Genomic DNA, 462 nt, shown 5'->3' on the forward strand with positions numbered 1-462 from the left:
TTACTCTTGGTGCCTAGATGCACAAGATAGGAATAGATAATTTATACACATAATAGGTCTGCAGAATAATCTCACAGTCAGTCAAATTATTATTATAGCGTTTACTGTCAGGAATTATATTTATATGAAGAATCGCACGTAAAGTTTTAATATCAATTAGAGATTAATACTTCTTAAGTTGTAGACGAAAAAAAAATTGCTAGAAATTTTTAGTGCAAAAAGTTGAGCGCAGAAAAATTGCCAACTTGAAAAATGACATACACTATTTTGCTGTCATATATTATAAAATTATTTAATATTAAATATTTATAAGTAACAAAGCAAGAAGTTTGCAAACTTTGATCAAATATTTATTAAAAAGAGTTAATCTGCTTATTTTAAATCTTTTACTGTTTGAAGAGATTGCGAATACGTACGTTCTTGAATATTATCCCAGTTGATAGTCACGTATTTATCTCGGTC

The 462-nt window shown here is 27.5% G+C and overlaps 1 protein-coding gene across 1 annotated transcript in view; it reads left to right on the forward strand.

The window, feature by feature from the left end:
- The window catches only part of LOC105453025 (zinc metalloproteinase nas-4-like), a 6,325-nt gene that overhangs the window by 4,509 nt on the left and 1,354 nt on the right, over positions 1-462 (forward strand). The gene's annotated exons all lie outside the window — the stretch shown is intronic.

Source organism: Wasmannia auropunctata, unplaced genomic scaffold, assembly GCF_000956235.1.
Source record: "Wasmannia auropunctata unplaced genomic scaffold, wasmannia.A_1.0 LD336023.1, whole genome shotgun sequence".
NCBI classification, from domain to species: domain Eukaryota; kingdom Metazoa; phylum Arthropoda; class Insecta; order Hymenoptera; family Formicidae; genus Wasmannia; species Wasmannia auropunctata.